Source organism: Monodelphis domestica, chromosome 7 (genome assembly GCF_027887165.1).
Source record: "Monodelphis domestica isolate mMonDom1 chromosome 7, mMonDom1.pri, whole genome shotgun sequence".
NCBI lineage: Eukaryota > Metazoa > Chordata > Mammalia > Didelphimorphia > Didelphidae > Monodelphis > Monodelphis domestica.
The window spans coordinates 9,373,805-9,396,566 of record NC_077233.1 but is presented as its reverse complement, the minus strand read 5'-3'; the positions used below and the strand labels follow the sequence as shown (position 1 = coordinate 9,396,566).

The 22,762-nt window shown below is 39.4% G+C and overlaps 1 protein-coding gene and 1 long non-coding RNA gene across 2 annotated transcripts in view; both read right to left on the bottom strand.

Annotated features, from left to right (window-relative positions):
* The window catches only part of LOC103098088 (uncharacterized), a 38,030-nt gene extending 36,041 nt beyond the window's left edge, over positions 1-1,989 (bottom strand). Inside the window, exon 1 of the long non-coding RNA XR_008913307.1 lies at positions 266-1,989. This is a non-coding gene — a long non-coding RNA (uncharacterized LOC103098088). The remainder of the gene's footprint in view (positions 1-265) is intronic.
* Positions 1-22,762, bottom strand: part of CACNA2D3 (calcium voltage-gated channel auxiliary subunit alpha2delta 3) — a 1,058,263-nt gene that overhangs the window by 993,057 nt on the left and 42,444 nt on the right.

Here is a 22,762-nt window from a genome sequence, read left to right as displayed (position 1 = left end):
GCTGCCAAGTTTCCTGACCTAAAAAAACAAGAATTCTGGAGAGGCAGCATGGTAGAGTGGATTAAGAATCCACCTTGAACCTCTAATCTTCCCTGCATCCATGACCTTGGACAAGTCATTTAACCTTCGAACCCCTAGTAATTAGCTAAGAGAGTAAGTTGCAGGGAAGGTGACAGCCTAAATAATAAGAATTTCCTCACCTGGGAGTTCCCTATACCAATGATTCCCAGACCTAATTCCACCCCTCTCCCTAACATCCATCTACCTTGCCTTGTTGGGGTACTTCTGAACTCCTGAGGAAACATTAATGAAAGGGAAATATTTGAGAGGATCAGATGATGGGAGAAATCCAAAGTGCTCTTTGCCAGCAGCAGAAATTAAAAAAGAGAGATGGAAGAGCAGACACAGAGGCAGCAGCCATAGGGTCCACTGTGGGGAAGGAAGCTGACCAATAAGAAAAGAGGTCCTCATCTCCAGAGCCATGACTCACAATGGAAATAATGGAGTCACTGGGGGCTTATGGTAAGATCTTTAAAATCAAAATACTCCATTACTCTCAAAGTCACAGCTTTTGACATAGAAAGAACCTTAGAGGCCATCTAATCCAACCACCTCATTTTGACAGATATGGAAACTGAGGCTAGGACATGAAATAATGTGCCCAAGTCACCCAGGGGGTGAATGACTGAGGGAAGAATGGAACCTCCAGTCCTCTGGCCAGTGTTCTTTCACTATATCACCTTGACCACAGTGCCATCTCCTCAGGGTGAGTGTCCCCTCCAAGGATAAGCAGCACAGTGCCACAAAGTCAGCACAGGAGGTCCCCCCAACAGACTGAGGTCTTCTCACATTCACCGTGCATTGTGAAGATCCCAGTGCGGCTGCCATTGCTTACCTCTCCCTGGCGCTCTCCACTGGTCTTGCTCAGATCCTTTGATTCTCAGCATCACTGGATCCCTGACTCAGGATGAAACGCCCTGCTGACCAGATCTGTCTCAAGGTGCCCCCACAATGCCAGTCATGGGATCACAAATCTAGCTTTGCACCAGATCACTGAGGCTAACTCCCTCACACTTGGCAGATGTGACTAGTGAGAGTCAGAGGCAAGGACTGAACCCTGCGTGTCCCATCTCCAAGTCCACGCCATGCTGCCTTCCCGAGTTTCTGGGACTTCATACCAAGGCTAATCTCAGCCCTCTAAACAGGGGCAAACTGAAAAGGTTGCCCGGCACACTCTGGACCACGCGTCCAATTACCCTCTAGAGAAGACCACGTGCCCTCGGCACTCCAGGAGCAGACACTTTCCTCGATCCTACTTCTTGTTATTGTAACATCACTTTTCACAAAGGACTTATTTTTATTTTGACAAATTATTTCTGCTAATGATATCTATTAGTCATAGTCAGCTTCTGGCCAACTGTTCTATTAGGACAGCAGGCAGACTTAATTTAAATACATGCATGAAGCCTGCACGGCAGGCTCTCTCTGATACCTCCTCATGGTGGGGTAGCAACCCCAGGTCCTTGGCGACGAGCATCCGAGTGTAAACTCTGCCAGATCTAAGCTGAGAAGGCTTCAAGGACAGACCTGCCACATACTGTTGTCCAAGAACTAGCTGAACCAAAGTCCTAGAGACTCATTGCCAGAGGATACCTTTGGAGATCATTATTATTATTATTTGTTCGTGCTGTTGCTGAAACCCACTCGTGAAATCATATGCAATAAGAGGTGCTACAATTTGTCTAGAGAAGAATGTCCCCTCAGATGAAAGGACAGAACTGTTTGAATTACTAAAGGATAAAAACATAGCCTGAGTCCATGATTATGTAAATCGAAAATATTTCAGTGAGGTGGCAGATTCCTGATCCAGAGTCAATTAATTAAGAATCAAAATATGAAGAGATTAGCATGGAGGGCCAGAAGGTCATCTAGGCCAGTCCTCTCCTTTTAGAGATGAGGGAACTAAGGCTGAGAAAGCAGAAGTCAAGTTTAGCTTGACACACAGTAAGTCCTGGAGGGATGCCTCTTCTCTCCCTCCCTCACCTCCTCTCTCTGTCCCTTTTCTCCCCTATTTTCTCCCTCCTCCTCTCTCTGTCCCTCTCCCCATCTTCCCTTCCCCTTCTTTCTGTCCCTCTCCCCCCTTTGTTTTTCTCCCCCTTTTCTCCTTCCCCTTTACTCCCTCATCTCTCCTCTTCTCCTTCTTTATCTTGTTTCTATTCCTTTCCAGCCATGAAGGTCACAACCTGCCCATGCCTTTTCCTTCTGGGCTTCTGACTCTTGCTTGTGGCCTCTCCACAGGGTGTCCATTCAACAATCTGGAGACCCTCTTCATGTTCAGAATTGCAGAACAAAGGTTGACCCTGAGTGGCCATTCTATTTTTCCCCATGACCAGCCCACTTTCTTTGCAATAATATATCTCACAGATGGTATGTTGATGCTGCTTCTCCTGAGCAATTGTCATTGGCGAAGTTGTTCATGCCTCAACTTTCATTCCCTGGAGACTGTGGCCTTCCATGACTCATGCATACCCATATGGAAATCCCTTACCAACCTTAAAGCCCTATAGAAATATTAGATATTATTGTTACATTCGAATTATTATCTGTTCCTATATTAATTAGTAGTGGGGTTCAGTGGATAAAGTGCTGAGCCTGGATTCAGAATGACTTCCCTTCCTGAGTTCAAATCTGGCTTCAAACACTTATTAGCTGTGTGGCCCTGGGCAAATCACTTTATCTTGTTTGCCTCCATTTCCTTACCTGTAAAATGATCTGGAAAAGGTGTGAAAAGGAAATTCTTTGTTCTCTTTGTCTATTCTGAGTTTACACTTGTAAAAAGTGAATCCTTCATTCTTTTTGCCTAGTTGGAGTTAACACTTTGGTTAATAATAACTTAAGTACCCCTAACTAAGTACCTCACCAGATTGTGAAGACAGGATTAGCTCTCTTTTGTCTACCTTTTGATTGAATCAACACAAGCTTGAACTAGGTAGAGGAGCTCACAAACCACTTAGAGAATTCACACCCTCAGAAACTTGATCAGCCAGGAAAGGTAAACCCTTTTGATGAGAATCCACACCTCCAAAAGGTGAAAAGTGGATCCTACAGACACTGTCCCCCTGGGCAGTGCTGAGCAATTTGGAAGCTGTGATTGGCCCCTGTAAAGAAGGGAAGGGACATGAAGCCACTATAAAAGGCCCTGAATTTCTGGGGCTGTGGGGAGACCAACTTCAAGAAAAGCTCAGCTTCAAAAATAAAGTTGGCTTAAGGAAGAAAGTTGGCCTCAGGAGTCACCTTCATCTCAAGTCATCATCTTGACCTGCCTCTTGGAGGGAAATTGGGTGAGTGAATAGCTGGCTTTCCCTTCTTGTCTTCTGGAGAGAGTTTAATTCTGGTTGAAGGTCAACAAGTCCTGGCTAAGTTGAGCACCAGAGCAATATTTAGTTAGATAGGCTAATGTCTTCTTTTTCTTTTTGTATTTCTCTGCTTTTACTCTGTCCAACCCTTTTGTAAATAAAGCTATTAAAGGTCATTTCAACTTTGAGCAATAATACTTTGAATTGGTGACCACCATTATTATTTATAATTCTCATATATTTTAGTCAAACCATTAATTTTTAATCCCTACAAATGAAATAACAAACCACTTCAGTATCTGTGTAAAGAAAACACAAAATGGAGTCATGAAGAGTGACACAACTGAACAACAATAAGAAGTAGTTACATCATTATTTTAAATAAGTGGCATAATTAATTTGCTACTTAGCAGTAGTATATAATATTATATTTGTGGCATCATGTATGTGGCATTATAATATTATATGTGGTATATTTAATGTATTGATTAGTAATAGTATATGGCATTATTATATTATAAAGATGGCATAAATAATATCAATTGTTAGTGGTATTATATCACATAAATGGCTTAATTAGTAGTAGTAGTACTAATAGCTGACATCATTGCATATGTGACTTAATATATTAATCAGTAGTCAAAATAGCTGGCACTATTATATCATATATAAGTGACATGATTAATAAGTTAATAAATAGTAGCAATAGGTGGCATTATTATATCATATATGTGGTCTAAATAACACACTAATCAGTCATAGTAGCAAGTGGTAATATTATATCATCTACGTAGCATCATTGCTATATTAGTCAGTAGCACCAGCAGTGTGTGGCATTACCACGTAACAGAATACCACTGTTAAAACAGGTGGACCTTTGCTACAGGCGGATGTTGGTCATTAAATCAGGGCCATGCAACCTGCTCTCTTCCTATTCCAGTCTGCCCTGGCCCATTGTCCATCCAAACTCTCTTTCCAAGATGTATTCTTTGAGGAGGCCATCACAAGTCTTAGCCCAGACAAGAATATTTTTAAATTGGGTGATCGTACAGTACCGAAAGTGCTGAACTTTTGTGTAAGCAAGACCTACGTTCAAATTCTGCCTAAGACACTTGCTCATTGTATGACCCTGATTAAGTCACTCTGTTTACCACCATTTTCTCATCTCTAAAATTGAAACAGAGTGCTCAATTCACAAGATTACTGTGGAGATTCAATGAAAAAACCTAGAGGGCTTTGAAAATCTCCAAAAGGCTATATAAATACTATTTTATAATACATTATAATATTATGATATATAATATATTGTATAAATAACAATATAATGTAATAATAACAATATATAATATAAATATTACTGTTCCTGTCATCATTCATCCACTTGGATTTTCCTGTGTGGATTGCTGATTTAGGTCAATTTTTCTGATAACAAAAAAGTAAAAAATGCAAAAAGTTAGAATTGAACTTACAGAGCAAAAAAATCAGAAAAGTCTATATGTCATCTGTGTTGAGAATATCAACCTTTTCTTTTTCTGTTATTCCATTCATATGCTAACAAAAATAGGAAATCTGAGTGTCTTTATCTCCTATTGGGACCAAGTGAGGCTAAATACCTGAATTAAAGAGCAGTTTCCCTATTGGGAGCCACCAAGGCCACACTGTCTGACATGGTCACAGGTGGAAATCAGGGATTGCAAAGTGGCCCCAAGGAAGGATGGAAACACCCACTCAGACCTCCCAGAGTGACTTTCTTAATTAACATATCATTATTGCAATTGCTATGATTATTATTCTTACTTAGTCCCAGGAAAAATAGATGAGAGCAACATGCTTTCAGGATTAATACAGATGTCTCACTCTGTCCCCCAAAAATATTGCCAAGAGATTCTACTCACAAAATTAAAACAAAGGATTCTTATGTACCCACTTAGATAGGACTCTCTTTTCTAAGCATAAAACTTCTGGCAAATCCATGCTCAGAATTCCCCAACCTAAAACTGGGCCATGTTGATTCTATCCTCTGACCCCACACTTAACAAGAGTGTTTTGTTGACTATCTCCTTGGGCTTTGTATCTATTGTTAGGATCTATGGAAACATGTATGTTGAAAATGAAACTATATGCCAAGTAGATGTGTGACCATGAGGGTATAAAATAAAACCAAGCCTCAAACAAGGTGGAGCAGTTTTTCCTATGAAACCTGTGCTGAGCGTTGAATACAAAAGCTTTGTCCCATTCATCATTATCTGCCTTTGCTGCCACACCTAGTAGAGGACCTCCGAAGCCATGGACAGGGCAGGTCCTGGGAACCCCAGCACCTCCCCTCTAGTAGAATCCTTTGGAGCCTTGACCCCATGCACATAGCACAGGGCCAAGCATTTAGGTAATGCTTAATAAGCATCTAGTGAGTCATTGATTCAACTCTTATAATGAAAGGTGTGAATGGAGAAAATCATAAAATATCCTTCTGAAAAGCCAGCAAAATATCTTGAGAGACTCTGTTCCATATGCAAGTCAGTAATCCAAGATGGCCCCAGGGTGGGTATGTTCCCAAAGGACATTAAAAACTTTGAAATCAGAGAAATCTGCCTTCTATATATAGTGCCTCTGTGACCTTGGGCAAGACACTTCCTGGACTCAATTTCTCTATTTGTAAAATTAGGAGCAGGGAATAGAATGACCTGTAAGGACTCTTTCAGCTCCAAAACTGTGATCCTAAGAATTATGAGATGGTCTTGAGAATCCCTGTCACCAAAAAGTTGATACCTCTGCAGCCAATTGGATAATGATACTCTGAACTTAACTGTACTGATTCTCAGGTAGCAAACACATCATCCTTCATTAGGCCCACACTTGATCCTTTTCCAACTTGCCTGGGCTTTGCCCTTCACTACCAGAGTATAGGATCACCTCCAAAGCTCAATGAGGTATCCAAAGAAAACTTTAGAAAGGAAGATTTAATCAATCTAACATTTAATGAACAATATAGTGAACGTGAATCATATTTTTCATTTGAATATCTTTAAATCCTCCAAAAGTTAACTGATTATTCCCCATCAAGTAGCCTAGCTCCTATAGGCAAAACCTTCCCAATCAGAACAAGGTCCAAGATAGGGGCTCAGAGATGGTAGTTTCTACCCCTCTACCTGGGAGCATTCCTATCCTACTGACTTCATTTCTATTTCTATGGAAACAGCCATAGAAAGAAAGCAAGAGCCAGCACCGAAACAAATCCTTAGCAGCTATCTTCTAATTCTATTTCCATGGAAACAGATGACAGATCAGGGAAAATCAGGTAACATTTTAAAATCATGTAATCCTTATTTTAAAAACTTCTCTATACCTAATTTCCCATCTATTTTATATACCTACACAAGGAGAATGAATGCTCATTTGAGAATGAATGCCTCCAATTAGGTGTAAAAGGTAAAGTCTTTATTTGAACCTAAGAGTAAAAGCAAAGAATAAATAATACACATCAAGCCATAATAGAGAATAGCCAAAAAGGGAAATTAAAAGGCAAACATAGTAGCAAGGGAAGGAAAAAGCAGTAGACTATTCTTTAAGTTAGTATTTATTTTCTTCCCTTAACTTCTAAACTGCTCCATAAATGTGCATAATAATGTAGTTTCATTTCAAAGAAGTTTACAGAAAGCTTGGAGAGAGACTCAACTGAGCCAGATCATTCCAAGGGCACTTAAGGGTGAAACTTGAAAGAAGACAATGAAGAGACAAAAAAAGGAAAAGATCAGTTAAAAGCTATCAGATATTGAAATATCATTGGAGGAGGGAGGTTTGCCGAAGACAGCTAAAGTATTTCTTAATACTTAAATCAACCTCCAAATTCTTTTCACCACTCTCTTATGCTTACTTGACAAAGAACCTTAGACTAAACTAGTCCCTAGTCTGTGTCCAAGATTAACAGAAGGATCAAGACAGGGTTGAAAGAACACGCTGAAGCTGCTGACTACAGCTTTCCACCAGCCCACCCCACTTGAAGCCAAAGATGCCTCCAACCTTCTACAAATTGTCAGCCTCTACCCAGCATAAATTAGTTTTTGAAATTGTCTTAAAGGCTCCTAATAGGAAGATCCAAGAGCATGGTAGGAGAACCTAATCTTTTGTCACAGGAGGTAAAAGAATGATCGCATTATCAATTATGACGTTTTCGGTTGCTTGTTTTGTTTCTGGGTTTGTCAGGGATGTGGGGCAGGGTTGTTTTCTTTTGTCTTGTTTTTGTTTTTTCTAGGTCTGTCATATCGTTAGTATGGAGAAGTCTTGGTGAGAAAGTTGCATTTGTATTGCTGCTGAGCACCTCTTCTTCTCCCCACAGAGTTAGGGAATTGTCTAAGGAAACTGAGAGGTTAGGGAGAATGGAACTGGAAACTACTCCAAGACCAAATCTTCATTGCCTAAGAAAGTTGCCTGGGATATGGAGCATGACATCAGTAAGGATTCAGATCCTGCCTTGGATGGATTCTGACTCAGTTATTCATACAAATCTCAGTTTACTCATCTATAAATAGGGATGTTGCATGAGATGATCTCTAAAGGCCCTTCCAGCTTCAAACGTAAATTCCCATGATCTCTGTACGTTACACCAGGCTGCATTTTGTGCTGAGTCTAATCTTGGGAGCCCCAGTCCTACACCCATCCTCCAGCTCCAAATCTTGCTTCTAACCTCTTCGAGGCTAGGTCAGATGAAATTTATGGTGCCTGAGCAGCTCAAAATGTGTGATCCCATGATACTATGTTAACTATGTATAACTGTGTTAAATGATGAATCCATGATGCTATGTTAACTGCCACATCAAGTCTGCTTGCTCTCTGATTGGTCCCCTGTGAATCCTGCTCACCCTTCTCCACCATGAATACTTGATAGGAATCCCCAACTCTACTTACTGCCTACATAGCCCCTCAACTCTCATTCTCTTTATTCCCCGTTACAGCTCTATTCAACACTTTAGGGCCACCTACAAGAAGAGCTTAAGATAGGAGGTCAGCCTGCTTTCCTCTTGAGACAAAATGGTATCCATGGCATAATCCCCACCACATTTTCCACAGAGACTCTTCCAAGCCTTCCTTCTTCTCTCACAATTTCTCCTTTTCTCCTTTCCCCCTTCCTCTTTTCTACCTCCCATCTGTATGTGTCTCTATCTCCATGTCTCTCTCTCTCTCTCTCTCTCTCTCTCTCTCTCTCTCTCTCTCTCTCATACACACAAAAACACTCACATAGATTTTCCTTCCCCTTTCCCTCTTTCTCTCTTATGTAATATTTCCCTATCTACTGGCTCCTTTCTTGCTGCCTATTAAAAAAAAGACCAAGTCTTTCCCTATCCATTTCACACTACTGACCCCACTCTTATCCTGGACACTGACTTCTCTAGGGTTTGTGACATTTTGCCCTCATGCTTCTCCTCCTACCTGCTCCTTCTCTGTTTCCCTTGCTGGTTCATTATCTGTGGCCTTAAAACCAGTACATTCCCAGCCTCTCTCCAGGGGCCTCTTCTCTTTCTCTAGATACTTTCCCCTTTAGTGATCTCAGGAGTTCTCCTGAGTTCTATTCTCTCAATTCAGATGATGCTCAGAGCTCTACAAAGCCCAACTTTTTCTCCAGTGTCAGTGAGTCATTCAACAAACAGTAAATGCCTAGTTTGGCACAGAGCTAAGTACTAAGTCCGATGGACACAACTGCCCATTGTATATTCCAAACTGGATGGCCTAGGTACATTTCAAATTCTCTACGTCCAAGAGAGAATTCATTATCTCTCCCTTAAACTCCTTTTCCAAATTTCCTTCTCTCTGTTAAGGGTATCACCATCCTTCTAGAGACCCAGGTCTATAACTTCAGAGTTAACCTTTCTTTAATTACAACAACAATAATCAGGATGATAATGTCACCTAGTCCCTGAGCATACTCAGTTTGCCTAACAGGGAGGCCACTGCATTCTTACACATGGGGTAGCCCCCTCTGATTGCCCCCCCCCCCGTGTTTTTAAAAATAGTGAGACCAAGTGAGGTACTCTTAGCAGCTGCTGTTCTTTTTTTTTATCACAGCCCTGAGAAATGGGCCTGAGAGAGGGGTGCTTGTTTCTGCTTTGGGTTATTTGTCCTCAGTTACAGGAGACACAGATAATCCTCACAGAGTTCAATTCGTAGAAACTGTGGAGCCAACCATCCTGACAAAGAAGCCCCATGAAGCCATAAGGGCTTCAAGCTAACTGGAGATGAAGGTTGGAGCTGGAGCTGTCCAGCTCTAAACAGCTCTGCTCAGCCCTCACACACTGGTGACATTTATCCTTACCAATAGGGAGAATCCACACCAATGGACTTCAATTGAGGAGTACTTCATAATCATTTAGGGGGCAGGTAGATTGCATAGTGGATAGAGTGCCAGGCCTGGAATTAGGAAGACCTGAATTCAAATCCAGCCTCAGATAGACTTACTAGCTCTGTGATCCTAGACAAGTCACTTTACCCTGTTTGATTCAGTTTCTTTTTTTGTAAAATGATCTGGAGAAGGAAATAGCAAATCACTCCTGTATCTTTGCCAAGAAAACTCCAAATGGGATCATGATGAGTCAGAAAGGACCAAATTATTAAAAAAATAAGTAATAACTATAATTAATGGCAGGCATATAGCACCTTAAAGGTAGCAAACTTTTTCACTCCCCAGTTAAATACTATTTCATTTGATCCTATCAACAACCCTAGGAGGTAGCCGCTATTGTTATTCCCATTTTATAGACAAGGACAATAAGGTAAATAGAGGTTAAGGGACTTGCCCGGGATTACATAGCTCCAAGTATCTGAAGCTCAATTTGGCCTCAGATTTTCCTGACTCCGGGTCCAGTCCTCTAACCACCACACGACCTAGCTTCCTCATCCTATATCCAATCTGCTGCCATCATTCACAATTCTACCTCCACATATCTCCCATCTACACACTCTTTTCTTCTCATGTGAAGTCTCACCCTCATCACCTTTTCCTGGATAGTTGCTGTCCCTTACCACCTGGGTCTTGCTGAACAAATAATTACTCATTATTTTAAAAAATTAATGTGACTTCTGTACTTCTAGGAATCATGATGACAATAATCATAGCTACAATTTAGAGAGTACTTTGAAGCTTGCAGAGGTATTTACTTATATAATTATAGTTCATCGTCCTAACAACCCCATGAGTTAGTTGCTACTACTCTCCCCATTTTAGACTAGTTCACAAAATTGAGGTTAAGTCCCCAGCTAATGTGTCTAAGGTAGAATTTAGACTATGGTCTCTCTGATTCCATGACCAGTGTTCTATCTACTTCCCCACCGAGCTCTCCTTAGTCAGAGTTAAAAATGTATCTTGGATTCTCGGATATCAACAAAGACCATAAAAATAAAAATTTTGAATTGTGACAGTTTCCTTCTAAACATATAGAAAAGGTAGAATTTTTTCAGAGGCATCAAACTTTGCAAGCCAGGAGGAAAGACAGAAAGAGAACTACACCATACCCCCATGTTCTTCTATCTAAAAAATAGAACAGAAGAAAAAGAAAAGAAATTAACATTCATGGAGAAAACCCCAGTGCATTATACACTAGAAGTAATGAACAAAATAATTGTACGCAAAATAAAACATTGAGAGAAAGGTTTAAAATTAGAATAAGCAACATAAGACCTACATTTTATAAAAGTAACAAATCATGTCATATTTTAAAATATAGAAGCCTCAAAGTAAAGAAAAATAATTAAAAACATGTTCAAGCAAAGGTCTAAAGTGATCTTATAATAAAAGTGGAAATGGGAAAACTGGGAGTGAATTGGATGTGTCAAAGAAAAGTCTTCTCTCTTTGATATCACAGCATCATCAACAATGAGCTCCTATGCTAAACAAAGTCTTGTAAAGATGCAAAAATATATAAAGTCTAAATATTTGCTGAATGGAAACATTAGAGACAAATCAAAGCCAGTATCTCAGGGATGACCAAATATGAATTAACATAACTGAGAATAAAAGCATTTCAAAATATGAATAATTATAGCTTTTAAAGAAACAAGAGGAAAAGAGATAATAGGACAGTTCCTAGGAAATGGAAGAATGAGAAGGCAATCACAAGGGAGCCCAACCCCTCAATATCTCCCCTCCAAAACTTCAAGAGAAATTACAGGGTGAAATAAAATTGCCAGAAATGCTCAAAAGATAATTTGAAAACCTCCTAGAGAAATGAGCAAACAAAAGAAAGCCCACACATCAGAGAGGACAAAAAAAATATGCAGAAGAAAACAAGTAGAAACAATACTAATGATGCGATCATCAGGGGAAAAAATGTTTTATTTTCTAAACCACAACAAAATGATATGAAAATATCAAGAGATGAAATGTTGACCATGAGCTCATTCAGAAGACTAACTAGGTAGCACAATGGATAAAGAACTAGACCTGGAGATAGTAGGACTTAGTTCAAATCTGGCCTAAGACAATCCCCAACTGTGTGACCCTGGGCAAGTCATTTAACCTCCATTACCTAGCCCTTGCTGCTCTTCTGTCTTAGAACTGATACTAAGATAAAAGGTAACAGTTTTTTTGTTTCTATTTTAAATAAGCTCATTTAGGGCCATCACCAATTTTAAAGTCTGTATCACCAGTAAATAGTACAGTAACTTGTATACAAACACTTAATTAAAATGTTTTTGAATCAAATTGAATGTTGAACTAATGAAATAGCTAGGGGCAACTAAGGATTCCAAGGACAGGGTGAAGATGAAATGAAAATTTAGAAATATCTGTGGAAATCTTAATGAAACACTAGACTGGATGAAAAGTAGTATTAGCATTTAATTCAAGAAAAGAGTGGTATAATAAATAGAAGCAGCAAAATGAAGCCAGTGCAAAACAAAAGTTACAGAGCTGAATTTCAAATCAAAGAAAAAATATAGAGTGTTGGGCTTTCCCAAATCTATAATGTCTATTTCAGGAAAGTTTAACAAACCTTTCTAGAAATATTGAAAAATGGGACAGTTTGCAGATACACAGAATTAAAGAAGACTAACAAGAGTAAGGCCAATGGTCAATCCATCTAGCTGCCTCTTTTGTGAACAGGCTGCAACATGTAAAGAAAAATCATAATATTTAAATTAGAAGGGACTTCACAAAGACATTAGAGTGAAGTGGTAGGGCAGAGAGAAGAAATGAAATGCCAAAATAGTGTATGAGCTGGGATCATGGTGAAGAAGCCAAGTTGTCACAAAACTTATAGAATTCAATATGTTAAGTATGTGTGTATGGAAAGTATGTGTTTGGGGGGCAGCAAGGCAGCTCAGTGGATTGAGAGCCAAGCCCAGAGATGGGTGGTCTTGGATTCAAATCTGGCCTCAGATACTTCCTAGCTGGGTGACCCTGGGCAAGTCACTTGACCTCCATTGCCTAGCCCTTACCACTCTTCTGTATTAGAACCAATACACAGTATTGATTCTAAGATGGAAGGTAAAGGGTTTTTATATATTTATGATATACTTCAGGAGGAATTCATGTTAGCAGTATAAGGAAGATTTTATCCCTTCAAAAATCCTTAAAGAATTACAGAGAGGAAGTCAAACTTAGTCATTATGACTTTAAAGTAAATTTAAATCTCTATTAAAAAGAATATAAAACATTTAAAATGAAATTACTTAATGATATATTGTCTTCAAACTTACCTAAAGATAAAAGTTGTGTGCAGACTGAATTGCTAATTACAGAAAATATCAAGTTGCAGTGATGAAATCTGACAAAGTTGTATTTAAATAAGAAAACTTTAAGAGATAATCAAGATAATTATCTCATGCTGAAAGGTACAATTGGCAATGAGAAAATGTCAAGGTTAAGTATTTCTACAGCTAATGGTATAGCAATTAAATTTATAAAGGAAAAGTTAATGGAATTGCAAAAAGAATTAGCTATAAAATCAACAAGAATGGGAGATTTCAATATTACATTAACAGATTGTGACAAATATAACAAAATTATTAACAAGAAAGAATAGAGAGCTGAAAAATAGATTTGGTTAAAGAATTGCATGATAAAATTAGAACATATATGAACATTCACAAAAATTCTTTTATTCTCAGGCACAAAAGTTATAGATAAATTCAGAAAGACAGCATTTAAAACCTTACCTTTATGGATCATAATGTAGTAAGAATACTAATCAACAAGGAAGATATGATCAAGCTATAAATCTCTCTGGAGTAATATTACTAGTTGAGCAATGACTGCATTGGAGAACAATTCATAGAAATGATAACACAATATTTGCAAGATAACAACAATAAAAATAAAGCATATCAAAATTTATGGGATGCAGCCAAAGAAGTATTCAAAAGCAAATTTATATACCTGAACAAATATTACCAAGAGAGAAAAATAAAATTATTGAATTGAGTTTGCTGTTTAAGAAACTTAAAAATGAATAGATTAATATAAAAGGAGAAAGTATAAAGGAATTAAATAAATTGAACAAAATATTGGGGGAAAGTAATTAAATTAGCAAATAATACACAGACCTATCTTTAAAAGGCTTATGAAGTTGTGAGAGAAGTAACATAGTATTTAAATAAAAAAATACCAGGGTTCAGGGTCAGCTTCTGATGTACTTATAATTGTCAGGACCAGAGGCAACTCTCTAAAAAATTAAGTAAAAGCAATATAGAATAGAATTAAATTATCAAAAGAGAAATATAAAAGAAATAAACTATGAGACTACTCTATACAGTTATATGCCACCAAAACAAGCATGTAAGCTGCTTATACTAGCATTTCTAAAAATTCCTAAATTGGAAAAAAAAGAAAATAGATGAGCTAAATAGGTCAATATCTCATTTAATGGGCCCTCATCTTAAAAGGTACAAGGACCAGATATATTGAATATGAATTATATGTTGCAAAACAAATAAAAACTGTTTTCAAAAATAGATACCCAGGGGACAGCTGGGTGGCTCAGTGGATTGAGAGCCAAGCCTAGAGACGGGAGGTCCTCAGTTCAAATCTGACCTCAGAAACTTCCCATGATCCTGGGCAAGTCACTTCACCCCCATTGCCTAGCCCTTACCACTGTTCTGCCTTGGAACAGTATTGATTCCAAGATGGAAGGAAAGGGTTTAAAAAGAAATAGAAACCCATTTTTTTCCAGTAGCCAAATATGTCACTGATCTCAAAATCCAGGCACAGAGAAATTTATAGTTCAGTTTCATTAATGACTCCTGACATGGGTACATTAAATAAGACCCTGGCAAACAGAATCAATATCAATTTATCAGCTAAATTTTTTCTTTTGATAATATGCCATGTATAGCAGGATTGGCAGAATGAAAGAATATCTTAATTTAATAAATATAAGAAAAATATTTCACATCAATATGTAAATTTTAATGCCTTTAATATAAGATCCACTGACATAAAAAAATGAAAATGAAAAAATGCCAAGTAACAGAGGAAAGGAAACCTTTTTCTAAGTCTTGCTAACAATGCCCACCTATACAAAAATCTGAGACCAAGTAGGTGGTCAGTAAATAAAGTGAAGAATTTATTCACAATTGAGGAACTGTAATTCTGAATGGTGCAATACCTTTTCATGCAGGGATGCCCAGGAAGGGAGGAAGGCGAGAAGGGAGTCCTCATAGGGGCATGGGATCATGGGATTCAGCAGGAGGGTGTACAATATAGATACCCAGAAGAACTGGAGTATTGTAGAACTGTGTCTGTAATTACCCCTGTCCAGTAACAGGGGTGCTTACAAACTGCTGAGATATGGGGTGGGAGGTCTTCTTGGGGGCAGTTAGAAATTGCCAGTGAGAGCAAGGTAGGGACCCAAAAATTCCCACATGTGGACATTTTATAAGATATATGGAAATTTATAATATTGTAAAATAATATTATATATAACATAATTTAATAAAAGATTTCATTCCTATTTGTTCCAATAATTATATATGCATAAATATTATATATAAATCCTTACCTTTTGTCTTAGAATAAATACCAATTATCACCTCCAAGGCAGATCAGTAAAAGGTTAGGCAATTGGTGTTAAGTGACTTGCCCAGGGTCACACAGCTAGGCAATGTCTAAAGCCAGATTTGAACCTCCAGGACTGACTCTCTATCCACTGAGTTGTCCCAACAAATATATTATGAAACCGAGAGTTAGTACAATATGTAATGAAGAAATATTTCAAACTTTCCTACTTCTCTCATTATTAGGCTTCAAAACAGTTTGAGATATGTAGTTTAAAGCAATCAGGCAGGTGGTGGGGAATCAAGGGAATGAAAAACAGGTTTGGATCTTGAAAACACCATTTTTAAATACAACGATGGTTGAAGACCCGGACACGCAACAACAACAAATGGTTCAAGATAATAAGTGGAAGACGATCCCCCCCCAAATCATCAGCACTTCCATACATCACAACAAAATTCAAGAGAAATGAGCAGAAGGAGAAATACACAATACTTTCAGCCACCAAAGTGATTTTCCTAAATGCAGGGTGACCACATCAACCCCCCCATCAATAAACTTCACTGGCTCCCTATTGCCTCTAGAATCAAATACAAAATGCTGTTTATCATTCAAAGCCCTTCAGAGCATGCCTCCTCCTCCCTTTCCATTCTTACTCCTCACTGCTCCACATACTCTGCCCCATGAACAAGGCACTCCATCTCTTGGCTCTGGGCATTTTTGCTGGCTGCCCCTATGCCTTGAATAGTCTTTCTCCTCCACTCTATTGTCTTTCTTGGCTTCAAGTCCTAATTAAAACCCCACCTTCTATAGGAAGCCTTCCCAGAACCATTCTTAATTCTGGCACTTTCTCTCTATTGATTATCTCCTATTTATCCTGCACGAGTCTTGTTTGCTTGTTGTCTACCCTCATTGGATCATGAGCTCCTCAAGGGCAAGGGCTGTCTTTTGTCCCTTCTGCCTAGTACTTGGCACAGTGCCTGGCACATAGTAGGTACTTAATCAGTGTAGATTGACAAAGCAGATCCAATACTTGAGTGTGGACCCACTAAGATACCAAGAAAAAGTATTCAAAGATAAAAAACAAAACAGTGACTTCCCTGGAGGACCTTCCTTTCTGCTTGGGAGATGGCTGGCACCTCATCCCCAATTCCTCCCTAGCTGGAACTCCTGGCCATCCTTTCCCAAGATGCTTCATTTCCAATATGGTGTGATCAACAGCTGCTCTCATGGTCAACAAGATCCTGCCTCAGACACAGGAGAAAGAGGGATTTGCTCACCACTGTGCTACAACTTTCATTTCAGTGGCTGCCTTGGAGTAGAGAAGATGCAGATTCAATCTCACAACACACGCTGGGTGCCCTGAGGTTAACTGGGTAAAAATGCCCACAGTGCCTGCCTCAGCTTCTAGTGCTATAAAATTCTCATGATGCACTTTACCAAGATGAAAGCACCTCATCACACATGCTCATATACATGGACATCCTGGCTTGTCTAATAATAATAAATAGGATTAAACAGTTGAGAACACTTTATACATGTTTACTCACTTGTTCCTCACAATGATCCTGTGAACCATTTTACAGATGAGGAAACTGAGTCTGGAGAGGTTTACATACAATGAGTAAGAGCTTGAGGCAGAATTTAAACTGAGGTCTTCTAACTCCAGGTCCAACACTTTGAGGGCAACAGAGTGGGGTAGTGGACAGAAAGCCTGATTCAGAGTCACTATGCTTTCTAACTATGTGACCTTGGGCAAGTCACTTACCCTGTTTGCCTTAGTTTCCTCATCTGTAAAAGGGTGATAATAACACCTAGTTCCTAGGGTTTTTGTGAAGATCAAATGAGACATTAATTGTAAAGACTTTGCAAATGTTAAAATGCCATAGAATTACTAGCTATGATCACTGTTAATGGGAGACCCATCTTCATTGTCACTGTTTAAATATTGGATGGAGGAAGACAGGTAGCATGGTAGATGGAGTGCTAGACTTGGAAGGAGGAAGAACTGAGTTCAAATCCTGCCTCAGATACTAGCTGTTCAATGCCTTTATGTGCCTGTGCCTCAGTTTCCTCATTTGTAAAATGGGTTGATAAAAATAGCATCTACCTCCCAGGATTATCATGAGAATCAAATGAGATAATATTTATCAACTGTTTTACAGATCTTCAAAATGCCACAAAGGTTAGCAATCATGATTGTGCCCAGCACTACCCCCAAATACAGTATCGGGAGTAACAACCATCACTACGTCCCACCTGCAGAAGGCAGATTCAGTGTTTTCTGGAAGTCTCCCTCCAGCAAGGAGATGTAGGTACTCTAAGTAGCCTTAGCCCCATTTTACAGATGGGGAAGTTAAGTGGCTTGTTGAATCCGCTACTACAGATACAAATGAGAAAAGCAGCCCCCTTGTTACTTCAGTCATTTCTACAAGGCTAATCCTGGGCAACACAGCAAAGTCTTCCTCTGAGGACCACCGTGGGGCTGTGAATCAAGAGATGATCAACCACAGGTGATAGAGGAAAGTGGCAGCTGCGGATTTCCCCCAAAGACCACAAGGGGGCAGACCTTGAGAAGGGATTCACCAGCCACCAAAGGGATTCCCAATTCATAAAACAAAGAAATGAAGCCTTAGACTCAATGGAAGCCCAAGGCACAAATGGAGGAGAGAGTCCAGACTTCCTGGAGTGAGGATTATTGGGGTGCAAATTCTGCCTCTGGTGCTTACTTTGTGACTCTGGACAAATCACCTAACTCCTCTAAGGGGGTTGGACTAGATGGTCTCCATTTCTAAAGCTATATGTCTAGGATCCCAGTCCAGAGAAGCAGCTCAAGCAATGGTTGATTGAAAAACAATAGTCTAACATTACAAAGTTTGAGAAGCACTTTCTATAGATTTTCTCACCTCATCCTCACAACAACCCTGCGAGGTAGGTGTTATTATTGTCATCCCTATTTTACAGATGAGGAATCTGAGTCTGAAAGAGGTTAAATGACTTGGACAAGGTCACAGGTCTTAATACTTACCTCCTACTGATAGACAGCTAAGTAGATAGAGCACTGGGCTCTGAGTCGGGAGGACTCTGCTACAAACATTTACCAGCTGTGTGATGTCTCTTTCTTCTCAATTTCCTCCTCTGAAATAGGAAGATAATTAAGATCTCTGCATAGATATCAAATGAGATGATAAAGGTAAAGTGCTTTCAAATCTTAACATCCTCTATAAATTCTAGATGAAAATTTCCTTGCTATACTGCAATATTCCATTTCTGAGTGAAGTAATCTGTCATTGACCTATAAATTTCTTTTTCTGACCTATATTTTCCTGGTTTTGAAAGCTCTCCAAGATGTTATTCATTTATATTCCCTCAAAAAAGGAACCAGTAGCATATGCCCTCCAAAGACTTTTCTTCTTCTTCCTACACCCCATGTTCTCTTCTGAAACACAATTACTTGCTTCATCACCTGGATATTTTTATTTGAATTTGCTTTCATCTTCTACATTGGAGTAGAATACTGTAGAAACAGCTCGATCTAGTTTACAAAATGATGGTTCTATCACTAGTGGATGAAGAGAGAGACAGCTGGTGATAACAGCATCCAGGATGCACTTGGCCAAAGTAGGTACCATGGAAATGTGTGTTATGAGTGAGAGGGAGGAAAAATCAGGCAATGATGATCAATGGCCCAAAGAGGAAGGACCCCACACACACACATCTAAGGGGGGAGAGGTTCTGAGTAGACTAGATTTTCCAAGAGAATTCCTATTCCTATCAGTGGAAAGAGTTTCTGAATTTTCCTACCCTTTCTCCACCTTTTTTGGTAACATCTAAGAAAGCAAAGTAAAAGATCAGTAATGGAGGAATTCTGACAACTGATCCAAGGCTCAAAGACAGCCTCTCCTTCCTTCCTTCATTGAAATGATATCTATTTGCTGCATTCTGTGCATACAACAGACTGTTAGAACCACGGAGAAACAATCTCCTGCCTCTATTTACACAAGCTGTCCCAATGCATGGCATACACTTCCTCCTCACCTCTGACTTTTAGAATCCCAACTTCTTCAAAGCTGGGTTCATGTGCCTTTCCTGATCCCTCCAGCTGGTCATGGGTTATTGGACTCTCACTTCTCAGGTATCAAGTGCCACCTCCAACATGAAACCTGAACTGATCCTCCCACATTTACAAGTGCCTCCCCCATCTACCTTTGCTTAACCTTTTATTTATTTATATGCTTATCATATCTTCCAGGAGAGTGCCACCTCCCTGAGGGGAGCAATTACAGTTTCATTTGGTCTTTGTATTTGCAACAACTCATACAGGGGTATCTGGCACATAGTAGGTATTTAATAAATTCTTGTCCAGTTGGATTGGATGGGGGAAAGACATTCTTTCTGGAGGCTTTTTTTTCCAGAAATGTGACTTACAAGGGGTTTTTTTAATCTTCAGTGCATAGGGGAAATTTTGCCTCAAATTTCTATCTGAAGGGCATGGAATGCTATTGTCCATTCACTAGTCCCAGACTGCCAAAGAAGACCTGTCAAAATCTTGATGCAAAGCAAACAGACCAGCCCTCTATGAATAATTTGCTTCCTGCCAAATCAAACGAACACCTTTCAGCATGTGTCGCCACTGGCATCGAAGCTAGGGTAAACAGCATGGCCAAGGGTGAGAGAGACAAAGGAGCGTGCTCTGAGGCTTGAGAGGAAGCATCCCTGGCAAGGGCAGAACTTGGAGGGCAATCTAGCATTATAGCCTAACAATAGAGGTTCCCCTTGGCTTTGGCCAGGCTTTGCTAACCAATGCAGCATGCTGCTGGGACTCATGGGTCATGAATGAAAGTCCCAGATAGTTTTCATAGTGCAGGGATTGCCAACGGTAAGAATTTTTTTTTAAATTATTTTCTTTGGAAACCAACTCAGGAATGAAAGAGAGATAGAAGGAGTAGGTAGGGGAGGAAGAGAGGCAGCAAGGATGGGGGGGGGGGGGGGAATTTCAGATCAGAATTACACAAAGCCAATTAAAAGACATATATCTCCTGCTCTACCTAACCATCATTCCCCTTTCTTCTGAGTTACTGCCAATTGTCCTGAGCCACACTGGCTAAGCTTTCTAGAGCATTATCCTCTTAGCTAAACTGAGGGGAAAGAAATCCATCTTGTCTTTTTGCTTGCATGGTCAGATGTTTATGTAGGTCTGCAAGTTCTCCTCCTAAGTAAAATCATTCATCCATAGAAATGCCAGGAAATATTCTGATTTCTTGAATTAATTTTCTGTTTTTATTTGTATTTCTTTAGGTCTTTGGGCTGTCAAACATTTTGCTATTGGAATCTGTGTCTTTTGAAATAAAAGATCACTTGTACTACAATCTCTATGTCATAAAGGATAAAAATATGATGTTTAAAATTCATTTGTAAATTATTCCATGTGCTGGACCACAAATGGAAGATCCATTCCACACATACCTAAAATCCTCAAAAAACAAAAAGGACCAAAAGTGAGGTCAGGTGTGAGTATGCCTTCCAGAGGAATGTGAACTTTTAAGAGACAAAATATTCCCCAAACACCAAATGGTGCAACCCCATCATTGGATACCCAAAAATTACCAATTTAGTGTGCTTAAAAAAACCCAAATCCTAATTAATTTATTTTAGGGATAACTAAGCTACTCACAATTACTTAAAATGCAAAATATAGCTTTGAAGCCTAAAGAATCAAAGGGATCAAGTGAAAGCTTGTCTCTAAATCGCTTTGCAAATCTTAAGGGTTCATAGAAGTGTGAGCTGCTGTGGATTTTTTCATTGGAAGTGTGATCTTTCACCTCTGTAAGGAGCTTTGAGTAAGGAGTCACCTTCGATCACCACAGCTCTGCAGCTCTCCAATATAGAGATCAGGTTCTCAACTGGAGGGATCCATGACCCTTTTCTTCTTTTTCACATTGGTAAATATAAAATAAATTAAATATATTTACATTTTTCTTTTTATATAGTGAAAGCTATTGCTTGTATTTTATTGTATGCATTTAAAAACAGAACTCAGAGAAGGGGTCCATAGGCTTCTCCGAATGGCTGTCAGACAAATTCATGACTTCTGGTCTTTTAAACTATCCTAAGGCACTAAAAGGAATCAACTTAGATGAGGGAAGCCATGTATTCTAGAGCAAATACCTGTCATCTAGAGTCATCTCTTCCATCTCTAGTTATGGGACTTGACTAGGGAGATAGCCTGCCTGTTTCAGAGGTGGGACTCGATTCTGGCTCTCTATCTGTTCTACTATGATCCCCCCCCCCAGGAGCTTTTTAGGTGGGTTGGTTTGTTTAGAGGGTTTTAGATTAACCTAGAGCCTGCCACATGGTAACCCTTCAATAAATGCTTATTCTTCTGATCACACAGAACTGTAAAAATAGCCAATAGAAATTCATATCGGACTGAGGTCCAAATAAACACTCCATTGATCCCTTTTTAAGTCTTGAAATACCGGAGGATAAAACCCAGAGGAATACAGAAATCTTCTCAGCCCTAAGCTCAAACGCACCTTTGAAGAAGCTTTAATTTCTTTAAACAATAGAATCATAAAAGTGACTCCTGTTCGAGATCTCATCTGACCCAATACAAGAAATCTTTCCTCTCTTAGATTCGTACAAAACCAGCTTCTTTCTCCTCCCTGAAGGCAAATTTAGCCCCCCAAAAGACCCCAGTGGAATAAGCTTTGCAGCAAGTTCTGGAAATCCCCCAACACATACTTGGGGGCCCTACTCTGATAAAATTACAGTTCCAGAACCCCCCCCCCAATAGACCGGACAGATAGAAAGCAAATGAAGTTGAGAAGTTCTTTTAAAGCCCCCGGGCTCCCCAAAGTATTCACCTTTGACTATAGCATTTTGTTAGGAAAAACGTTCTAAAATTCATCAACTTCAGTCAAGTGTAAATAAAGCTATCAGCATTTCTCACATCATTAAATCAGGATTTTTCCTCTCACCACAACAAAGGGGAGCCTGGAGGATTGCCTTGGAAATGGTCCTCAAAAATTCAACCGTTCATCAAGGCTCAAAAGATCACCTGATCCATCCAGTTCAAGCTTCAGCCTTCACCACCTCCAATCCAACCCCTTGAGTGAGAGTTGAGCTTTGGAAATAACACAGCGACCCTGATGAAAGAACCAGGACAGAAAGAGCCCTCTTTCCCCCAGCATCACACAATTTAAATTTAATTAAATTAGCACCTAGCACGCTAACACAAATAAAAGCGGCAAGGCCACGCCTACACCTTGGAAATGAACCTGCTGCCACAAATTCAATTAATGAGCCGCAATGGATGACGAGCTAATTTTCTCTTCTATTCACAGGATTTCAAGGTGAACAGCTAATCATTTGCACCAAGTTGCTTGCTTAAGATTAATGATATTCAGCAGGAAGGGTTATAATT